This window comes from Camelus ferus, chromosome 20, assembly GCF_009834535.1.
Source record: "Camelus ferus isolate YT-003-E chromosome 20, BCGSAC_Cfer_1.0, whole genome shotgun sequence".
In the NCBI taxonomy this organism is placed as follows: domain Eukaryota; kingdom Metazoa; phylum Chordata; class Mammalia; order Artiodactyla; family Camelidae; genus Camelus; species Camelus ferus.
The window spans coordinates 19,149,869-19,173,061 of NC_045715.1; the positions used below are offsets into that span (position 1 = coordinate 19,149,869).

Consider the following 23,193-nt stretch of genomic DNA (forward strand, 5'->3'; position numbering starts at 1 on the left):
GAGCGTCAAGAATCAGTTCAGGAGGGGTTTCCTCCTGAATTCGGGGAAAGTTAAAAATTAAGCGGCTGGAAAATCTGAAAACATCAGCCTGCTCTAGTACTTTGGGGGCAACAGTTCCTCCTCTGGGGTGAAGAACACGGGATTCTCCAGTAGTGAGATGTAGGACATCTTCGGAGTGAGTAATTACTTCTTATTTATGCACACCACCCTCGGAATCAATTGGAACACTCAGTGTGCTGAAACCCAGAATTGAACCAGGGACCTTTACACCTTCAGTCTAACATTCTCCCAACTGAGCTATTTCGGCCAACTGCAAACTCAGCTTCCTGACATTCATTTTTAAATACATAGGTTGTTTTCACCTTCTGATTTTGAAAGTCTTCAAATTCCCTAAGCGTGGCTGTCTGGTTATTCTTATATTTGCCCGCCCAGAAAGACTTCGAATAATTTGTCTCCCATGCATGCCAAATGGATACAACTCCCGGCAGCGTGGAAAGGACAGGTGAAAAAGGAGATTTTGAAGAGAGATGATAGTGAAGGACTCAATGGAAAGCCTTTCTGCTCCTCTGCATCCTGTCACTTGACCCAGACATGGCTCAGAAACTAAGGGAACCTAAGGGAATATTTTAGGGGCTCCCTTACTTATCTCTTCTTTTTGATGTTTCATCTCTCATAATCTCCCAAAATACTGAGAAATGGAATCCAATAATGCTATAAATTTGCTGAAAGAATACAATATACAAGAACATTACCAAACTAACACTCGTCACAATATTCCAACTAACAGGAGGCAACTGTCACAAAAACTTGAAAATTTGAAAGTTTGAAATGGTATATCTCATCACAACAAAATTTCTTCACACACAAAAATTTTTAATGAAAATCAGGTTGCAACCAAGTCAGTTTATGATTGGCTTCTTTGTTAGCCAGGCAAGGAAATCATTTACTGTGGCAAGGTAATTAAGTAATGTTTACTTGTAGTAGCTAAAGGAATATGTCTAGATAAAAGATACTTGTTTAAAATTGTTAGTCTTTTGGTGAGAACAGTTGATTGAGACTTGAGGACATTGGGAGAAATATCAATGGTTGATTCTAAAAATAAGACTAGGGGTGGAGGGATAACTGGGGAGTTTGGGCTTTGCAGATACTAACTACCATATATATCCAGCCACTAGAAGATCCCATTGTGAACACTCAGAACATTAAGCAGGCCAGACCTCAGTAGCCTTCTGCCAGTTAGAAATAACTGGAGAATAAATTCAAACACACAGAACCTGAACCCCTATGGGTTCAAATTTTGTTTCCCCCAGTCAGAAAATCCTAAGTTTACCTGTTGAGCTGTCAGAATCTAAAGGTCCAGCCACGGCACATATATTCAACTAACTTGTTGAGAAATCTTGTCCTAGTTGCAAATCTCCTTTGCATTCTCTTCATTGCAGATAAAACTCCATTGAGAAGAAAAGCTATGAATGCTAGGAGTACAGCATTCATAGCTTCTCTCTTTCTGTCTTCCAATCCTTTAAGCATCCAGGCCAAGAGCTATAGCATCCACTAGAAAATGTCACTGCAAGGTTTGCAGATCGTATTGCTGGACTGCAAAGTGATGTTTCATTTCCCGGTAAGTATTGTGAATTCCTCCCTTTCTCTCTTTCCAATTTCACCACATACAGTTAAAGTCTTGAGGAAGCCTACTACTCTTCATCCCTCTGCATTGTGTTTTTCATTTGTCTCGCAGTCTGTGTAGGCAGAGGGGAAAAAATTGAGGGAGTGAGCATTTGAAGACACAAGGGTATGGTCCATAATGAGCCTCTCTCTTTTGGCAAATGGAGCTGCCACTCAGGCAATCCCTTGGCAAGCAGGCCTCCGAGTCGGCCAACTTTGGGAAGACCATGTGTAACTGTATCTTTTCATCTAGCCTGCAATGCTCCTTCCCCTGATATCACCACAAGACCAGATTCAGATAGAAGTTTCAGAAATAAAGGAGCTAAACAAACTAACCTCTGTTCTGCCAAATATGAGGTCCTCAAGGCCATCTTGTAAAGGAAAATAATTAGTCACCAACTTTTTCTCAGCAGCCACCTGTCTGGGTGGATGTAGGTGAGTTGTGGTGAGATTACAGAGCATGGAAGATGCCCTAGGTTTAATCTTCCATAACTCCATGCATGCACTTCTTCACAGCTCTTTTTTCCTCTCTTTTCTGTCTTCTCTTTTTTTTTTCGCTTTTGCATTTCTTTACTCATCTTTCCCTGCTTACACTCAAGGGAGACTAGTTATCTAATTGAGTTGGTTGCCTTAAGCACTCAAGCATTTCTACTCTGAGGGCTTTGGAGCCCATGCCTAACCTAATTGTCTCAGAACAAGGAAGACTAGGTTGACTGGAACAAAGGAAGATATTGTTCACTGAGCACAGCAAACAGGCCCAATCCACATTAATGAGCCAGTTCATGATTCATTTGCAAAAGAATTGAGCAGTAGGGAGTAGGGGGGCAAGAATGGAAAGAGGAAAAAAATAGGACAGTGAACAAGTTCCTACTCCTGTTTTCTCAACTGCGCCTTTCTCAAGAAACAGGTTGCTAGCTGAGAAGCAAAAAGCCTGCCCACTCATTTTCTTCCACTCCCTTCTTATCTTCCAGATGCCAGTGAGAGCAACTAAGTGCAGTAACCAGACATTGAAGCCTGTAGATCTCAGTTCTGTCTCCGTGGGGAGATGCTGCGTAATACCCCCACTTGAAGGGGAAGATACAGCTCAACTGGTAGATAGCATGCATGAACTCCTGGGTTCAATCCCCTGTACCTCCTCTAAAAATAAGTAGGTAAGCCTAATTCAAGAAATAAATAAATCCACCACCTCTCACAAGAATGCTATGGCTATCCAGACACCAGTTCATTAAATAAGTGGATGAGGTAGAGTCCAAAGATTTTATGGTTTTGCTAGTTTCGTCCCCTGGAGAAAATGATCCATTCAGAATATTGATCTCCTTGCAGTTTACCAAAATCAGTGTCCCCGTGCTTTCTGAGGAAATCTGCGCATAGTCCCTGCCTTTCTATCTTGCTTGAATTTTTCTGCCTAAGTTTCCCTAAGGCTCCACATCAACCAAATACAGTGAGGTCATGTGGCGCAAAAGGAAAAGAAGACTGATGAATAACGCTTGGGTCAAAGCTGTAATTCACAGAATGGCTCTGACCCCAGTAAAAAGCCAAGGGAATGAAAGTGCAAGAAAGGAGTAATTTCTTCTTCTTCTTCTTTTTTAAGAAATGAATATATAGTTCTCGTTCCAAGCACTATTCCGAAATACATTAGTACAAAATCATTCTCTGACAAAAGAAAACCAAATTGGGGTTCTTCTGCGGGCTCCGTGGCTTAGTTGGTTAAAGCGCCTGTCTAGTAAACAGGAGATCCTGGGTTCGAATCCCAGCGGAGCCTTTCCACCTTCTGTAGTTGAGAGCTTATCTGTCCCACCAAGCACCTGTTTTGCTGTCTTAAAATTCGGCAGAATGTTTCCTACAGTCTGCCTGTCACCACCCTCCAATTTTGGATGTCACAGGTGGTTTCCAAAGGCTTTGGAAACAAAATGGAACTGATATGGGTACGTTAGCACAACGCAGGACTATACTGAGACAGCAAAGAACAGAACTGTGATTTTAGTACACTACCTTATTTTCTTGATGTTTCTTTTTGGAAACACAAACTGCATCTTCCCTTGGTATTTTCCTTGCAATGTTATCTCAGATATTCCAATCCTAATTTCATGTAGAGTTAAGAACAACTAATTGAAATTCAGAGATGGAATATAGACTGTGGCATGGATTTTAATAAAATATTCACTAGTGTTCTTGAGATAATTCAATGAAAGGTGTGTGGAGAGACTGGGTGTGGGTGTGGAGACGGATATACATAACCTCCAAAATTTGTGAAAGCATAAAATAAATGTTGACTTTATGTTGGTCAGGGACAATCCCCAGTACCTCCACAATTCATGGGATCAGTGAAAAATGCAAACTAGGGGCCCTTGTTCAAAAAACAGGGGGAAGGTGCCAGTAAAGATAGTGAAATATAAATTTAGCTTTCTTCTTTCTTCCTCTTCTCTTGACCTGTTATGGTATTTTTTAAGTTGCTATTTAATGTCATTGTAATTAAGTAAAAGTAACATTGTAAATTATAAGCATGAACTGTACTGTACATCTTTATTTTGCACATCAAAATTCACAGGGCATTGCAATCGCTGCATACATAAGGGAGAAGCAAGAAGCAAGGAACGCCAGACACGCTGCATGTGTTTCCCATGCTCATGTGCGACGCTCCGCTGTTCCATTGGACAATTACAAGATACGAATTCGAAGATATTATTGTCCAGGTGGTTGCAGGTGGTTGCCGAAATTGCTCATCCTCCCGAATGTTGACTAAAACAACTTGCCGAAACCCGGGGCCTTTAGATCTTCAGTCTAACGCTCTCCCAACTGAGCTATTTCGGCTAGTTAAGGGTAAAACTTCTTGACATTTACTTTTAAAAGTTGAGATTGTTTTCAACCGATTTTTAGAACATTTCAGATTCTGCAAGTGTTGCTGTTTAACTGTCCAATATACTCATTCATCCAAAAAGTTGTGATTCTGTCTAACATGTATGCTTCTTGGATCCAATTCCTGGCAGACTGGAGTGGTAGGTGGAGGAGAGAGACAAAACAAAAGTGATAGGGATTCACCGGAAAGCCTTTCTGCTCCTCTGACCCAGCTCAGAAAAATAATAGACATTAAAAAAAAAAAAAAAAAAAAAAAAAAAAAAGTCCTAGGGTCCCTTATTTCTCTCTTCTTTTCGTTCGTTCTTCCATAATCTTCAAAGACGCTGAGAAATAGATTAATTTTTGTTTATGTCAGATCAGCTTTCTGTCCTGGTGATGATTTCTAGTGAGCTGTTTCCTTTCTTTCATGCTCTTCCGTCTACTCTTCAACATAGTTTTTCGGCCCAGGTGAGAAGACCTTGGACAGAACTGACTGCGCTGAAAAGAAACTAAGAGCAGGAATGGTAACAACTTGGGTTTAAAATGTGTCGTTCCTGAGCTTAGCCATCACCAAAAAAAATCTAATTTAAAAATTGTAGAAATAATGGAGTTAACGGAATAAATGTTCTGACAAAAGAAAATAGCTTTGCCATAGAATACAGAAAATGGGTATATTTCCTAACATGTTGAAAAAAAAAAGGATTTGTTACGCGGGGGTGTAGCTCAGTGGTAGAGCGCATGCTTTGCATGTATGAGGCCCCGGGTTCGATCCCCGGCACCTCCAGAGGTGTTTGTGGTGTTTTACTTTCATGTTTCTTCAGTTTTATGGGATCTGCTTTCCTACTTTTCCACTTTTCATTACTTTTTTTTCCTGCTCGTATGGAAAGTATTCCTCATTGCTGTGACAGCATAAGGAAGAAAAAAGAGAAGAAAAATACAGGCTTATTTACCATTTGTGAATGCCACCAATTTAACCAGCTTTTTAACCTGGACTACCATTTCACAGTACTACTTAAGAGAAAGAAGATCCAAAGTAAGATGGGCGGGAAAAAAATGAAAAAGAAAAAGAAACCTATGAGCAATTTCTTAGCCAGAATAACTAATCCTAAAGACACTAGCCATGGGAAAAATTAGGATGCTGGGAGCAGGATTCCAACCATTCCTGGAAAAACACTTTGGACTGTAAACCAAATGCCTTAGACACACAACTATTCATGAATCTTTATCACATACCTGGAATAGAATGCATGAATTTAAATAAGGGTTTTGTTTCTTTAGGAAGAGCCTGGAAAAAGAAAAGTAAGGAAAACCCCACTGCCAACCTGCTTTAATTTTGGAGACACAGTGATGTTCATCTTTACTGCAGAGAACACTTGGCTTTTAGATAAATTCAAGTAATGGAGAGATCTTGGCTTCTAAAAGCCAGCCACCTCCTTGTTTCTTCCCTATCCTTTCCACTGAATTCTCAAAAAGTTGAGAATCAGATGCTCAGCAGCAGATGTGTACTGTGGAGGCAAGAAATATTCCCTTTCAATAAACCAGATCTCATGGACAGTATTTCTGTTCAAAGGTTGTCCTTTGGGGACTGGGAATTTATGCTGTTTCCTTTTACAGACTGCTCAAGAGAAATGCAATTCCTGCAGAGATAGTCACTTTACTTGGAGGATGATGGCAGAAAATGGGACTTCTATTGGTCTTCTAAGGGAATTTTAGGGCCATAACAATAACCAGTATAAACCAAAAAAGAATATGGTCAGCCTAGGAGCAATCTCATTTCTTTGTTTTTCACGTATACTAATAATAACCTCCTATCTACTAGTCTTAATGAATAAACTGAAGTCCTCACTCGACTCACTCTTCAGAGGCCTTCTACTCCTAGCCACATGAATAGCCAAACTAGGGGTTCAGCGATGGCTGCAGAATTTGAGACTCAGATTATAATGTGTGTAGGTAGACATCCTCAAGAGGCTATCTTGTAAACATTTAAAATATGTCATTTCCAAATCCAAAATCAATGTTTCCCATTTATTGCCCCACTTTATGCTCCCAACACAAAAATAAATTTAAAAACTGATAAAAACAACAACAAACAGAACTCTACCTCTTCTATTTTTACTAGCTTTGTGAAAGGCATCACCATCTGCATAATCCAATCTACCTGCAAATTTTCTAAGTCCTAAGTATTGGTCTCCAATAAGAGTCCAAATCTTGGATTATTCTAACATGTTCTATCAAATTTCTCCCTTGCCTTTCATCATTAAATTCATTGTTTTATTTATCTAGCTGATCCTTGAAAAGAATCTCCAAATTTGCCTTCCTATCTAGATTAAGACAGAGAAAAACATCACTGGATTGTATCCATTTAAGACTTTCTCATTCTATTGCCACTCTAGATTTGCCCCCTCAATGCCCTGCTTTTCATGAGCCAGCCGAAGCCAACAGCAGGATGTGAGAAGAGGAGGAACACACTAACATCCTCTAAAGACCTTTTTGGAGAAGGCCAAGTTCCAGCTGGCTTCCATATATAAGTCAAAATAACGTAGAGGAAAAGGAAAAGTGACTCCTCAACAAAAATCAGGGTGATCATCAGTTACAGAAGATATACTGAAATATAGGGTTCACCTGGTCATGTAGCTCACTGGTAAAGTGCAGGCTAAGCATGCATGAAAGTCCAGGCCATCTTGGATTCCATTATTGTCTTTCCCTTTCCTCATCAATGCTGTATTTAGAAACACATCCAAATTTCCCCATTAAAATTTTTCTCTTGTCATTTTTTTCCCCTGCTCACATCCACAGCAAATCCATTACCCAAAAGATTGCCTTTAAGCTGATCTATTTCAACTCTATGCCTCTGGCATCTACCAAACTCACTGCATCAGCACAAGTATGGTAAGAGGAAATAAGAAAAAAAAACTAAAAATAGACTTACTGTATGATCCAGCAATCCCACTCCTAGGCATATATCCAGAGGGAGCTTTAACTCGAAAAGATAAATGTACTCTCCATGTTCATAGCAGCACTATTTACAATAGCCAAAATATGGAAACAACCTAAATGTCTATCAACAGATGTCTGGATAAAGAAGTTGTGGTATATTTTTACAATGGAATACTACTCAGCCTTAAAAAATAATAAAATAATGCCATTTGCAGCAACATGGATGGACCCAGAGATTGTTATTCTAAGTGAAGTAAGCCAGAAAGAGAAAGAAAAATACCATATGATATCACTCATATGTGGCATCTAAAAACAAAAAATAAGAGAAATGAACTTATTTACAAGACAGAAACAGAATCACAGACATAGAAAACAAACTTATGGTTACAGGAGGGTAAGGGGGAGTGAAGGGAGTTCGAGATTTGCAGATACTATTACATATAAAATAGATGAACAAGTTTCTCTGGTATAGCACAGGGAATGATATTCAATATCTTTTAGTAACTTATAATGAAAAAGAATATGAAAAAAATATATGTATGTATATGTATGACTGAAACATTATGCTGTACACCAGAAATTGATGCAACATTGTAAACTGATGATATGTCAATTAAAAAAAGAAAGAAAAGGAAAACAGAAAAAAAAAAAAAAAAAGGAAGGAAGTAGAGTGAGCCCATGCCCCTATTATTCCATATCACAGTTTACCAAGGAACAGGAAAGAAAAAGAAAGATGGAGAGGAAAGGAAAAGAGGCTCACAGTCAATTTTTGTTAACAGACTTTTGTTAACAGATCCTTTTGTATTCTCATCTGGGCCCATGTCAATTAAAAGACTGAAGACTGAGGAACAGAAAACCTGCCCACTGACTTTTCCTCCTCCTGCTTCCCTTCCACACCCATTGTTGCTGGTAGTTGAAACTAATTGCCAAGTATGGCAGGATATCAACTCCAACTTTTTCAAAGCCCAAGAACAAGAGAAGAGTATTTCTCGAGGAATGCTGGGCTTTCCAAACTTGAAAGTGGAAAAATTATTAGTGTCAAAGAAAGTAGATTTGGTCAACACAATTCAGCTGGAAGAACTTTAAAGATCTAGACTAAAATCAGGAATTTCTCCCCATAATTTGAAAAGCCCACAGTTTATGTCAAAACAAATTCTCCTTTCTGTAATATGTCACCCTAATACAAATGCTTCTGAATTCTCTTTCTCAAGAAAAGGGCTTAGAAGACTAAGGGAGAAGAAACAGAATTACATGCCTTTAATCTTTTCTGCCTTCACCGATAAACACTTATGTTCAGTATTTCAAGCCATTCGATGAAAAACTTACTGGATTACTTCCATCAACATTATATGGGAGATCCTGATAGAGAAGCAGTATGAGGATTCTGACTCTTCAGGGAGGTCATTGGCCTTATGCAAGTGGAAAGCATCCCAGTGAGGAAACAGCCATTATCTCTGCTCTTTCTCGGCCAGACAATACTATCTGCTTTGTGATATCTAGGACCTCCTAAAATTTTCATATTCATAGATGAGACTCTGAAGAATTCCAGGGCTCTTTGGTTCTCCCCCTTTCCCCACCAAGTATCTATATCTGTAGAAGGCTTTCCCATTGTGATCATGGATTCTCCCAGGGAAAGCAGTTTGACAGTTTGCTAGGCTCCCCAATCTTGCTTCGCTGCCCTGTGTTTGCTCTTTCATTCCCCCAGCCTATAAAAAAAAGTCAGTTTTTTTTAAGTTGATGGAATTTTAAAGGTCTTTTTATTTCCCCCCTGAAATCCTTTGTGGACATAACCGTCAAGAAGTGAGGAGATTTGGAACCAGAACAGAGGACAATCTCAGAACATGTGGTGATACATGAGTGAACAGTAAGAATCAGCTGGAAAATGCCCGTTGGCCGGGCACCCAACTCAACATGGTGTGGTGTTGAATTTGGCTGCCTCTGATCTGGGAAGCACTTCATCTGAGCCGGTACTGCTGAAGATTTGTGTTGGAAATTTGCGATTTTTTCCTGGAAATTTTCCTAGTGAAAGAAAGTAATTTTCACGTAGTTTGCTTGTAAATGGATCTTGGAGGAGGCTAACAGAAGTGGGAAAGTCCCAGAATCAAAAACTACCAGTCGGACCATAGTCTTGGTGAAGCAGCTAGACAATATCTAGTTTAGTAATTTCACAAGTGCTGGACTTTAACCCAGTGGACTTTCTCTGTCAGAAGATGAAGGCAACAATCTCAAAACAAATCCCCAAGATACCCCCCCAGCATCAGGGGGTGTAGCTGAGTGGTAGAGCGCGTGCTTCGCATGTACGAGGCCCCGGGTTCAACCCCCGGCTCCTCCATCTGCGTCTCTTTTCTTCATCTGTAACTTTCATTTTTCTTTTCTCATACATTTTGTCTTGTTTCTTCTGCTTCCATTTAACAAAAATGTGCAGTCCAATGGATTCTCTTCAATATTACACCATTTCTACTCCATGGACCTTGGTGCCACCCAATACGCGGGCGTTCACGGAAGGAAGAAAGAAGAAAGAGACGAAAAGAAAAAACTACACTCATCAGCATCTCCTCCGCCAGAAACATGGAGTCTGCAGCCAGATTGAGGGATCCATTCACTTTGGGTTCCATTTGGCAGGATTCCTAAATAGCAGGGGGAAAGAAGATCGGAAATAAGAAAAAATAAGCAGTTCCTCGAAGTTTCCATAGTTTTTTTGAGCAATGGGTCGTCTGAGACGGAGGAACAGAAAAGCTTCCCATGGATTTCCTCAAGTCTTTCTTTTCCCAGCTCCACCTACTCCCCCCTCCTCCCACCTCCTGCCTCCGCCGCCGAGAATCGGAGATAAGCCACAGAAATGCTGGGTACCAAGTCCCAGGTATTTCTTGGTGAATGAGTGGGTGGACGTTGGACAAAAGTAAGGTGGCACTTAGCAAAATTTTTGCCATGCAAAGGTCTAAAACATGATCTGGAAGACTGGAGAGCCTGGCTCACGCTTGCCGGAATAGCATAGATGAGCAAGTGACCAAAGGATTTTAAAGGTTAGATCTTGGGTTTTAACAGCACAGTAATTTTTATTCCATATTAAATCGACTTCTATAGGAAATTTACACAAAGCACATACTAGAAGACACCCACTAACTCCCCACCATCTCCTCAATCAAAACATCTAACTGAAAATCTCAGGAACGCTGGCAAACAGCAGATTTAAATTCCTTACCTTCTACATTTCCTCACTAAACTTTACTTTTCTGTCCTTAAATCATTAAATGAATTAATAACATGTCATGTAACATTACACCGAAGTTCCAGACAAAGATGTGGCCAAAAGCATTCTGGTGGAAAGAAGAATAGATAAATAAGTTGCGTATATTTAACAAAAACAAAACTACAAAAAACACAATGAATGAAATAACACCATTTGCAGCAACGTGGATGGACCTGGAGATTGTCTAAGTGAAGTAAGCCAGAAAGCAAAGGAAAAATATCATATGATATCACTCATATGTGGAATCTAGAAAGAAGACACAAATTAATTTATTTACAAAACAGAAACAGACTCACAGACAGAAAACAAACTTATGGTTACCAGAGGGGAAAGGGTGTGGGAAGGGATAAATTGGGGGTTCAAGATTTGCAGATACTAATACTACATATGAATAGATTTTTTTAAAGAACCAAGTTTCTCCTGTATAGCCTAAGTAACTATGTTCAATATCTTATAGTAACCTATAATGAGAAATAATCTGGAAAGGAATACATGTATGTACCTTTATGACTAAATTATTATGCTGTCCACCAGAAATTGACACAACATTGTAAACTGACTATACTTCAATAACAAATTTAAATTTTTAAATTAAAATAAAACAGACAACAAACTAGTGAAGATAACTCCCCCTCCAAAAAAAAAGGGGGGGAGGAAGGATAGGAGGAGGCAGGTGGTTGCGATCAGAAAGAAGGAACTAGAAGAGGAAAGAGGGAAAGAAGACTTGCGACTAGGTCTTTTTGGATGCCTACTATTTGGATGGCCCCGGAGGTAATTTGCACCCGCGTTGCCTCTGTCTTCTCTGCTCCCCCTAGAGATACAGGTAACCGGAATGTTCTCTTCCTCCTAAGGGAAATGGGCTTAAAAGTGCTTGTGCCACAGGAAGGCTCGGCCTTTTTGCCTAAGACTGGCTTTGAGAGAGACTGGCTGCTCTTTCCAATTCTGGAAATAACTTTTTCAACTATATTTTTTTGAAAGTCTCTGAGTTTCTTGGAAGTCTTTGAGTTTCCCACGGACAGTATCCTAAACACCCCTTCACCTAGAAAAGCACAGCGCTCCAAGAATGGTGATTGGACTGACCAAGGTCTGGTGTGCGGTGGAAGCGTAGGAGTGAGTGGGGAAAGGAAAACGGGACGGAAATTTTTCTCTCAAGCCTGTCTGTCCGTTGACAGAAGCGCAGCTGAGGGAAAAATAGGATTGGGTGCAGGGGGGTGGGAGAGTAATCTAAAGGGAATTTTCCCAAAGCTCCTCCCCTTCTACCTTTTCTTGAAGTCTGTCTTTTTCTTCCCTGTTTCTTAATAATAATGAAAAAATGCAGCAAAGGAGAATAGAGCTTGTATGATGTGCTTGGTGCTTGGCTTTCAGGACATCGATTCTGAGAGAACAGCTTCTGTACTTCACTTGGTCCTGGCTTTCCTGTGCTGAAGCAGTCAAGCTGGGAGTTGTCTCAAGGAATGTCAAAGTCCATAGTTAAATAATTAAGCACCAAAGGACACATAAGTTAAGGTCTGCATGGGCGGGAGTGGGGTGGGGTGGGGGGTGGCAGAATAAAAAGGATAGCAGAGAATTCAGCCAGAAGGGAGGAAAGGGAAGAGAATAACTGGAGGTGCTGGGGATCGAACCCAGGGCCTCGTGCATGCTAAGCACGCGCTCTACCACTGAGCTACACCCCCCTGAATAGGTGGCCTCCTACACTATCTCAGTTTACTTATTTATAGCATTGTGTGAAGGTGTTGCCAAACTAAAATCCACTACTATGATCAGGCCCTCTGTTCCTGAAACCTGTGGATTGAGTCCTGTCTCAAAGATGCGGCAGGAAAAAGAGAAATGGATTCAGGACCGAAATATCCTTAGGTCTTTCCGTAGTCCTCGTCCCTCATCAAGGACTGCTTTTAGCCAACTGGAACTGTCAGTTCCAGTCCACCAGGAGGGAGCGTTCTGGAACCGAACCTTCTGTTTGGTCTTCTGATTCTCCATTCTTTAAAAAGTCCTCCTCTGCCCATGAAGCTGCCAAAAAGACGCAAAAAGGGGGCATACAAAGACGCGTTCTGTGAATGCGGCGGACGGAATGTAGATCCAGGCGTGAACGTTAAGACAGGAGGGTAATTCATTCACAATACTTGACGGAAACAAAGAGCGACAAATCGGGCCGTTTAGCACCCTCTTGCAGCAGCAGACAGGCTGAGCATTTTCAAGGGCTCACCCGTGGTTGCATACCTCTGGAGCAGTAGCCCCCCGATAGTGGAGATGTTGGAAAGGTGATGTATCCTGATATGGAAGCAGCATTGAATTTAGAAACAGAGTCCAACTGCGGTTTCCTGCTTGGGCATTTCACTGGCATCAATTGATTTTTTCCCCCCAAGTGTGTTTGGCTTTAAAGTACAAGGGAAAGACTGAGGGGGAAATAGTTACGAGGTAATTAAACGTCTTCGATTTAAATAGATTTCCACTGAAACTGTCACACTCCTGGGTAGCTCGGTTGCACCTGCATCAGGCTCTGAGTCTGAAGACCCGGAATTCACGACCCGCTTCTGGTGTCGATTCTTTCACCTTCCCCATAACTTCACACACACACACACATATATATACATTCACGAAAGACTACTGATTTCAGCTTTGATTTGGAGCAAGCAGCTCTGAGAATATGTGCAGGGCATGTTGCCATTCACATACTTATAATTTTCTTTTAGCCTCTGTTGAATGTTATTTAAACATCGTCATAGAAATTAAACAGTGGCATCAGTCCTATAAGTCACTCTCGTGTTGAATGTGGGTACTAATTGGTACAAGAGCCCTGCTAGATATGCATTCACTCTCTGTAGCAAAACTTTTGCTCCAAATCCTTTTAAACACCCTCTTCTCTTGTGTGTCTAAAAGAGAGATAATTTTTATTTTATAAAAAGAGTTTAATTTTTTAACAGTTACAGACATGGAGGAAAATGGAGAGGACATTACAGAGTGTTCTCATATACCCTGCACTCAGTTTCCCGTATTATTAACGTCTTACAGTAGGATGATACATTTGCCAAATTAATAAAATAAAAATTTTTATATTTTTATTTTGAACTAAAATTGATACATTTCAAAAAACTAAGTCCAGAGTCAATTCAGATTTCCTTAGTTTTTACCTAATAGACTTTTTCTGTCCCAGGATATTGAACCAGAAATGCCATAGAGGATCTAGTTTAATAATTTTTAAATTGGTGAACTTTCTCTCAGAGCACTTTCCCTTGCCAACTTTCAGGTTTCTCAAAACCATCCAAATATGGTTCTGATCTTTTATGAAGACTTTCTAGGGCAAGCTGATTTTTAATGTTAAGCAGGTGTCTTCCACATACAAGGCCTTGAGTAAAATCCCCTGTATTTCCATGTGTGTTCTTTACTCTGTAAGCAAATCCTTCTTGCACTTTTTCATTCATTTTCTCCTGATTTCCCTACTCATACAACAATTAAACCATGATCCAATGCACTGCCTTTTCATTGCCCCAGTTCTACTCTACAGACCTTGGTTCTACACAGGGTGGTTATTTTGGCAAAAGAAAGACAAGACAGGAGAAGAAAAGGAGGAGGGAGAACAGTCCACCCTAAATCTTCACCAAGAAAAAGAGGCCTACCACAGGATTAAGGGGAAGTTCACCTTGAGTTCTATTTTTCAGTAACATTGAAAACCAGATCAGGGAAGAAAGATGGAAAGCAGAGGGAAAAAAGAAACTGACAGACATTTTTGTTGAGTCTTCTAATATTTGAGTCATGATATAGACAACAGAGGAACAGAGATGCTTCCCACTGAACTTTCCTATCTTTCTTCTTTCATTTCTTTTAGCCATGTTTTGTTATTTTCAGTGTACAAGTCTTTCACCCAGTAGTTTAAACTTTTTCTGGGTACTTTTTTAAAGATGCTATTATTGTAAGTGGAATTTTAAATTTTTTCTTTTCAGATTGCTCATTGCTAGTGTATGGAAAAATAACCTATTGTGTGTGTGTGTGTGTGTGTTGCTCTTACACCCTGCAACTTAGCTGAATTTGCCTGTGCTCTTGGATTTTTTCTTTTTTGGGAGGTTTTTGATTACTGTTTCAATCTCTTTACTTGTAACAATTTGTTCAGATTTTCTAAGTAGGAAGCTATGCTGAGTGTGGAAGGAGGATCCCTCTGCCAGGTGTGGCCTGATTTTCTCAAATCTTGGTGTCCTGTGCTTATAATGAAAGCAAATAATAGAAAGATGAGAAAACAATCCACTTATTAGCTTTGAGTAAATTCTCAGGAAAAGTTGGATTTCTGAGCTGGGACAGTTCAGTTGGCAAGCATCAGATTCTCGCTATGAAGGTCTATTTTGCAAATGCCTGTTCAGGGCTTAGTATCTTCCCAGCCCTCCAAACACATATTCCTAACTCTTAGATAGAAGCTCTTCGAAACCCAGCCTTCTCCAGAGAAATCTTTGCAGTGGGCTTTTCTACCCCTTCTTATCCTTTTCTTGGCCACTCTCTACCTGTTCTAGAGAAGGACTGTGAGCCAGAAAATCCAGGGTCACTATGGTACCAGTAATTATACATGCATTACCACCTCACTACTAGGTATTATTTAGTTATTAGATGCCAATGACACAACGCTAGGTATTGGAAATTAGGCGGCACACTAATTTTGCTTTTTTAAGACTCTTGACTCATTTCAGGTTTCTTTCTCCAGTCAGACATGAGAAGCCAAAGGGAAAGATTAAGTTTCTTGTTCAGCAATAAAGAAACGACCACGAAGGGACTCGAACCCTCAATCTTCTGATCCGGAATCAGACGCCTTATCCATTAGGCCACGCGGCCAAACACAAAAAGGCCCCTTTAATCCTGAAGGCTGAAGCATAGTAGGTTTCTATTTTCAAATTTCTAATTTCAACTGAAGAGAGATTCCATTAACAACATTCCTGCTAAATAGGCAGTAAAACTCTATTAAACCCCTGCCAACAGTTACTTAAAATTAATACAGTGTGAGGTGATCACAAGTGATGCAATCTTTGAAGACACCCTTGTCAAAGTCACTGATAATGATGATGCAAGTGCCAGAGGAGAAACATGAGCCAAGAACTAAAGTCTGCAATGAAGGGCTGATGACAGCATAAGGAGAGGGAGCTTCAGAGTTTAGAAGGTTCTGATCTGTTCTGTCTCAAAGATACTATGGCCCTTCCTCCAGGGAGAAAAATCTAAGCTCAACGACGAGCAGGGAGGCTAAGTGCGATGGCCTGGACTAAATGAGTCTGGTTAGACCAAGAAAACGCCTCTGCTGTTTCCTAAGAAAGTGTTTTCACTAAGTCCCTTCCTTTCTCACAATGGTTTCTATGAGAATCTAAAAGTCAGATTGGATAATGGTCCCTCCTTGTTTTTCTGTTTGGGGCACACAGGGATACTGGCCCCAGAAGAAGCTGAGGAATCAAAATCCACACCACAGTGGGCAGGATTCACAGCACAAAAGTTCCAAGGGCTCTCAAGCTCTCAAGATTATTTCCATATTTTGAGATTTTCTCAGTTGCAGTTACACACCTCCTCACTTGTGGGTTTTGTGCCCAAAGAATACAGACCAAAACCTCAAAAGGCCACTAAATTTTTGAAATCTGATATTTTTTGTTCAGTCTAGGGGAGGAAAAATTTCACTAGCAGACAAAAGAAGTAGAGTACAGTTGGCAGACTGAGCAAACCCACCAAATTTTCTAACTTTCAGAGTATGCTATAGCACTACTGATAAGATTGACACAGGGATTTGAGGAATGATACTAAATAGCTAAGAAGGAGCTTTTGAAAGCATATAAACTTCTATTTATACAGATATTATCATTTCCCTCCAAAGCCATTCAGTGCTCCTTTCTTTAGTGCCTTCTCTGGGATGTTTATCTGCTGTGCTCCAGGCAGGATTTCCTTGAAATTTTAAAATATTTTGAACAAAAGTATTACCTAGGGAATCTAAAGAAGATTTGAAAGCATAGAATTTCTATTCTCACTATATCAGTCTGTGTAGATATTTCACTTGAGGAACTGGGTGGAGAAGCATTCCATATTTAGCAGCCCTCTGTTAATTGAGCTTTGAAGAAAGGAGTTTGGGACTTTTTGTTTGTTTTTACTAAATCAGAGGATCTCCCAAACCCTGGACCAAATTGGGGAAGGCTTTAGATCTTCAGATGACAACTCTTTCAATTTCATTATTTCAGCCACACTACAAAAAACAAGCAAAAAAACATAATCTAAGATTCTAATAATTTTCTCAGCTTTGGGCTTTGGACTTTGGAAAGCACAGCATTTTCTCTGAGATGTGACTTCACTGTGAAATGAACATTCATTCACTTATGCAGAAAGAACTGAGATTTGCAGCTCTCATGGTCTGGCTATTGACCCAACTAGTTGTGTGCGTGTGGAGAGGGCTACAAAGGAGAGAAGGAATAAAGAAAAATCAGTGGGTGCATGTTTTCTATTCAACCTGCTGCCTGCTTGCTCCTTGATTCAGATACAGCTCAGAAAACAGAGACAGGAAATTATCTGTGGTCATCTTTTCTGGGTTTTTTGGGGGGGGGGTAGGATCATTTTTCTTTCTTATTCCTTAATAGTGCTGTGATTGGAACCAAAGGAGCATGTGCTGGTTAATATGGAGTTGGCATATTTGTTGGAGTTGGAGAGGTCCTGCATAAAATATCTTTGTCGGCTTGTTCAATCTAATATTCCTTGTCCTGGCATAATCACACTGTTACCAAGACCTATGGAATCGAAATGGTTGAGTACTGAAGATGCTTTGCCTTTGGAAGTAAGCAATAAACAGTGAGTAAAAACATGAAGGAAAGAAAGAAGAGAAGGTGAATTTGGAAGGAGAAGAGAAGAAATGGGAGGGAAGGAGAAGGAGTTAGAAAGGACAAAAGAGGGAAGGAAGAAAGATTGAATGATAAAAAGGAAGAAAATTAAAGGAAGGAGGAACAAAATTAAAGGAAGGAGAAATGGCTCAAACACAGAGGAAAGCATGGAAGAAAGCTTGAAGGAAAGCATGGAGATGCAGAAAAGTAAACCCAGGCCCCTCAGCTTGCTAAATATTCTCTTCCACTCAGGAATACCCCTTTGGCTACTTAACTATTAAGACGACAACCGTGATTAATTATCGCCCTTATTTGTGGGTATTTGGAGGATGAATAGTTGGCACAAGGCAAGCTGTGTTTCTCACTGTTATTTCTAAAACATTTAAACTGACTATACCAGGAGAAGCATCACTGAATACTAGACCAAAAGATACTGTCCCACATGGTTCTCATTCTCCCACCCGCCAGCTCCAAAACCCACTTTCCAAAGGAATTCTTGGGGGGAATTTTCATCCACCAACAGAAGGGCCCGTTATGGAACACTTTCTTGCATCTTCAAATTCTTCCTCTTTCAACCATCTTTCCCTCTGCCTACAAAAGCTGCAAGAAAGATGTACAAGACAATGCAGTAGGATACAAACAGAAATAGTGTGTGTTGCCTGGAGAAATTTAGGTGAGGTACTTGGCAAGAAATGAAACCCTCTGTGTCTAGCAATGTAGTCTGAAATCCAGTGATGCTTTGTCTCGGGGATGTGGCATCTCAGGTTCTGAAAACCTGGAGGAGGGAGACAAAGAAGAGAAATGGAAGGAAAATGCTCCTAACAATTATAGCATTTTTAAAAAATAGAATCTTCTTAGCAATTAGGAATTAGAAGAAATCTAACTAAAACATGAAGCATAAAATGAATTGACCAAATGTATGAAGATTGATTAGATACTCAGGGAAACCATTAAAAACGTGAGCCTGGGTAGCTCAGCTGGTAGAGCATCAGACTTTTAATCTGAGGGTCCAGGGTTCAAGTCCCTGTTCAGGCGCATTGCCCTTTTTTTACCCTACAGAACATTCATTAAGTGAGTAAATATATTAAGGGGTTGCTTTACACTGATTGAAACTTTGTTTGCTCTTTGATTTACAAGTGGGAAGTCATTAAGTGATAAATTTATCAACCCTAAGGGACAGTGTTGAGAAGTTGTTTTCCAAACAATGGAATATCCATGTCTGGAACTCTATAAAGGTTGCTGACCTGAGGATTTGGATTTTATGTGATGTTTAGGAGGGTTTCTTTCATCAGCTGACTGGGAAAAAAAACGAAAAAACAAAAATTTTCTGAACTCTAAAAGCAAAGAAAAAAAATTGAAACCAGAGATTCATGACATTTTACCCATATAGAAAAACAATTCAAATGACAGTGGCTATCTCATCAGAAACCATAGAGGTCAGGAAGAGTGGCACAACATTTTTCAAGTGCTGAAAGAAAATAATTGTCAATTCAGAATACTATACCCAGAGAAAATATCCTTCAGGAATGAAGGGGAAATCAAGATGTTTTCAGATGAAGGAAAACTAAGATAATTTGCTGCCCACATAACTATCTTAAAAGAATGGCTATTCTCCAAACAGAAAGGAAGTGACAAAAGAAGAAATCCTGGATATCAGGAAGGAAGAAAAAACATGGATAAAGGAAAAAAAAAAAAAAAAAAAAAAGAAGCTAAGAACAATAAACTTTCCTTGTCTTGAGCTTTCTAAATTATGTTTGAAAGTTGAAGCAAAAGTATAACACTGTCTGATGTGGTGCTAAATGTATGTAAAAGAAATAGTTGAAAAGAAGAGGTAAAAGTGTCATTATATGCTGATGACATGTTACTATATATAGAAAACCCTAAAAGGTCCACACAAAAGCTACTAGAGCTGATTGAAGAATTCAGCAAGGTAGCAGGTTACAAAATTAATGTTCAAGATATTCCATGCTCTTGGATTAGAAGAATCAATATTGTTAAAATGGTCACACTGCCCAAGGCAATCTACAGATTTAATGCAATCCCTATCCAATTACCCAGGACATATTTCACAGAACTAGAACAAATCATAATAAAATTTATATGGAACCATCAAAGACCTAGAATTGCCAAAGCATTACTGAAGAGAAAGAAAGAGGCTGGAGGAATAACTCTCCCAGACTTCAGACAATACTATAGAGCTATAGTCATCAAGACAGCATGGTATTAGTACCAAAACAGACATATAGACCAATGGAACAGAATAGAGAGCCCAGAAATGAACCCACAAACTTTTGGTCAACTCATCTTCGACAAAGGAGGCAAGAATATGCAATGGAATAAAGACAGTCTCTTCAGCAAATGGTGTTGGGAAAACTGGACAGCAGCATGTAAAACAATGAAGCTAGAACACTCCCTTACACCATATACAAAAATCAACTCAAAATGGATTAAAGACTTAAACATAAGACAAGATACAATAAACCTCCTAGAGGAAAACATAGGCAAAACATTATCTGACATACATCTCAAAAATTTTCTCCTAGAAGAAATAAAAGCAAGAATAAACAAATGGGACCTAATGAAACTTACAAACTTCTGCACAGCAAAAGAAACCAGAAGTAAAACAAGAAGAAAACCTACAGAATGGGAGAAAATTTTTGCAAGTGAAACCGACAAAGGTTTGATCTCCAGAATATATAAGCAGCTCATACGACTCAATAAGAAAAAAATAAACAACCCAATCCAAAAATGGGCAGAAGACCTAAACAAGCAATTCTCCAAGGAAGACATACAAATGATCAAAAAGCACATGAAAAAATGCTCAATATCACTAATTATCAGAGAAATGCAAATCAAAACTACAATGAGGTATCACCTCACACCAGTCAGAATGGCCGTCATTCAAAAGTCCACAAATGACAAATGCTGGAGAGGCTGTGGAGAAAGGGGAACTCTCCTACACTGCTGGTGGGAATGCAGTTTGGTGCAGCCACTATGGAAAACAGTGTGGAGATTCCTCAAAAGACTAGGAATAGACTTACCATATGACCCAGGAATCCCACTCCTGGGCTTGTATCCAGAAGGAAATCTACTTCAGGATGACACCTGCACCCCAATGTTCATAGCAGCACTATTTACAATAGCCAAAACATGGAAACAGCCTAAATGTCCATCAACAGGTGACTGGATAAAGAAGATGTGGTATATTTATACAATGGAATACTACTCAGCCATAAAACCCGACAACATAATGCCATTTGCAGCAACATGGATGCTCCTGGAGAATGTCATTCTAAGTGAAGTAAGCCAGAAAGAGAAAGAAAAATACCATATGAGATCGCTCATATGCGGAATCTAAAAAACAAAAACAAACAAACAAACAAAAACAAAGTGTAAATACAGGACAGAAATAGATTCACAGACAGAGAATATAGACTTGTGGTTACTAGGGCGGTGGAGGGTGGGAAGGGATAGACTGGGATTTCAAAATTGTAGAACTGATAAACAAGATTACACTGTATAGCACAGGGAAATATACACAAAATGTTATGATAACTCACAGAGAAAAAAATGTGACAATGGGTGTGTATATGTCCATAAATGACTGAAAAGTTGTGCTGAACACTGGAATTTGACACAACATTGTAAAATGATTATAAATCAATAAAAAATGTTAAAAAAAAAAAAAGAAAGAAAATAGATTAGCTACAGGCTTTCTGAATGTGGGGTCCACAGACTCCAAAGGGACCCATGCGTAGAATAAATTTAGTTGGTAAAATATACTTTTTTTATTTTTACTAGTATTCATTTGAAACTTAGCATTTCTTTTCATTAAAAAAAAATAGTTAAGACAACTACATTGCAAATGAGGAACAGTAAAGTGACAAAAAGGGAGGAAAGTTTGTTACACTTCACTTGAACAATACTCTGATAAGTTAAATATACATAATGTAATTCTTAGAGTAACCACTAAAAAAAACTATACAAAGAGATACAATTTAAAAAGTGCTATAGATAAACGAATATGGAATTCTAAAAATGTGCATGTAGTCAACAAAAAAGCAAGAAAAAGAGAACAGAAAAATGAAAATAGAGAAAAACAGAAAACAAAAAAAGCCAGACTTAAGCCCTACATACAAATAATTATATTAAATATATTTTTACATTAAATGTAAATAGTCTAAATGCATCAATTAAATCCACAGGGTAGATTAGAAAAAAATGACCAAACTATATGGTAACTACAAAAAATTCACTTCAGATACAACCTATAAATATATAGTTTGAAATTAAAAGGATGAGAAAAAGTTATGTCATGCAAACATGAATCAAAAGAAAGCAGGGGTAGCTACATTAATATCAGATAAAGTAAATTTCAGAACAAAGAAAATTAATAGAGACAGAGAAGGACATCATATAGTGATAAAAGTGCCCATCCACTAAGAAGACATAGCAATCCAAAATATGTATGCACCAAACAGCAGAGCTGCAAAATATGTGAAGAAAAAAGAAATATAGAACTGAAAGGGAAAATAGGCAAATCTGCAATTATATTTGGAGACTTCAACTATAATGTCTCAGGCTAATTGATGGAACAACTAAACAGAAAGTGTTCAAGGATATCAAAAATACCACCAGCCACCAGAATCCAATAAACATATCATCCAATACGAGCAGAGTACACATTCTTTTCAAATCCATCAGAACATATACCAAGATAGAATATATCCTAGGGCATAAAAGAAACCTCAACAAACTTAATAGAGTTGTATGATACAGAGTGTTCTCTGACCACAGTGGAATTGAACCAAAAATTAGCCACAGAAAGATAAGAGCAAGGTATATAAACACTTGGAAATGAAACAACACAGTTCTAAATAACCCATGAAATAAAAGGGAAGTCTCAAAGGTGATTAAAAAATAAACAGACAAGGGTGGGAAGGGAATGGGCTTTCAAAATGTAGAATGGATAAACAAGATTGTGCTGTGTAGCACAGGGAAATATATACAGGATCTTGTGGTGGCTCACAGCGAAAGAGAATGTGACAATGAATGTATGTATGTTCATGTATAACTGAAAAATTGTGCTCTACACTGTAATTTGACACAACATTGTAAAATGACTATAACTCAATAAAAAAGTTTATATAGAAAAAATAAACAGACAAATAAAAATGAAAACACAATGTATCAAAATTTCTGATACACTAAAACAGCACTAAAATTTTCTGACACATGTTAAACAACTCTGAGAGGGAAGTGTATAGCACTCAATGCATACAAGAAAAGTAAAAAGTTTCAAATTAGTCATCTAAGTTTTCACTGAGAGAGCCAAGGGGATAAAAAGCAAAAGAAACCCAAGGCAAAGAAGGAAGAAAATGATAAAAGAATACTATTCCCTTACCAATGCCTGGGCCAGCTTCGTGGTGGGGAAACCTGGCGTGGGTTTGTATCCCGGTGTGTAGCACTAGTTCTGAGATGCACTGAAATGAAGATGGGGACGGAACGGACAGCAGGATGCCGCATCAATTTTTGCCCCTCTTAGTATACACGGAATCCTTTACTGAATGAAAGACCACCAGGGAGAGTTTCAGCGGCTGGGCCCGATGTGCAGAATGAACTCGCTGTTTGCCAAGTGAGTTCTTCAGATTCCATTGTCCCAGTGCAAAGGGCAGACGCTTCCCTCCTCAC

General features: G+C 39.1%; 6 non-coding genes across 6 annotated transcripts; 4 read left to right on the plus strand and 2 right to left on the minus strand.

Moving 5' to 3' along the window:
* Nucleotides 1-3,350: 3,350 nt before the first annotated feature.
* Nucleotides 3,351-3,424, plus strand: TRNAT-AGU. The gene has a single exon. It is a non-coding gene; the product is annotated as a tRNA-Thr (tRNA).
* Nucleotides 3,425-5,209: 1,785 nt separating this feature from the next.
* Nucleotides 5,210-5,281, plus strand: TRNAA-UGC. Its single transcript has one exon. It is a non-coding gene; the product is annotated as a tRNA-Ala (tRNA).
* A 4,413-nt stretch (nucleotides 5,282-9,694) lies between these two features.
* TRNAA-CGC lies at nucleotides 9,695-9,766 on the plus strand. Its single transcript has one exon. It is a non-coding gene; the product is annotated as a tRNA-Ala (tRNA).
* A 2,519-nt stretch (nucleotides 9,767-12,285) lies between these two features.
* Nucleotides 12,286-12,357, minus strand: TRNAA-AGC. The gene has a single exon. It is a non-coding gene; the product is annotated as a tRNA-Ala (tRNA).
* Nucleotides 12,358-15,423: 3,066 nt separating this feature from the next.
* Nucleotides 15,424-15,496, minus strand: TRNAR-CCG. The gene has a single exon. It is a non-coding gene; the product is annotated as a tRNA-Arg (tRNA).
* Nucleotides 15,497-18,464: 2,968 nt separating this feature from the next.
* On the plus strand, nucleotides 18,465-18,537 carry TRNAK-UUU. Its single transcript has one exon. It is a non-coding gene; the product is annotated as a tRNA-Lys (tRNA).
* The last annotated feature ends 4,656 nt before the right edge of the window (nucleotides 18,538-23,193 follow it).